Here is a 395-nt window from a genome sequence, read left to right as displayed (position 1 = left end):
GTGTGTGTGTGTGTGTGTGTTATGTGTGCGTGTGTGTGTGTTATGTGTGTGTGTGTGTGTGTGTGTATGTGTGTGTGTGTGTGTGTGTGTGTGTGTGTGTGTGTGTGTGTGTTTATGTGTGTGTGTGTGTGTGTATCATACTTCCGTGTTGATATGCGTACAGAATTGAGTATATATACAGAGAGGTAGCCCAAAATTCTACATTCAAGAACATCTTGTCGTTTCTGATCTATATATATCCAGCTATATGACTTACTTACCATCTGTAATAGGGACTTCTGTGTATGCAGTAGCGTGACAGGCGTTCATTACTTTAATTAAGTCCGGGACCGTATCCTGGGCCGTTCTATCCGCATGTTCACTACCGATATTTAACGTTTGTAAACGCTTATCTA

This window comes from Sphaeroforma arctica, assembly GCF_001186125.1.
Source record: "Sphaeroforma arctica JP610 unplaced genomic scaffold supercont1.2312, whole genome shotgun sequence".
Taxonomy (NCBI): domain Eukaryota; class Ichthyosporea; order Ichthyophonida; genus Sphaeroforma; species Sphaeroforma arctica.
This window is presented reverse-complemented; position numbering follows the sequence as displayed.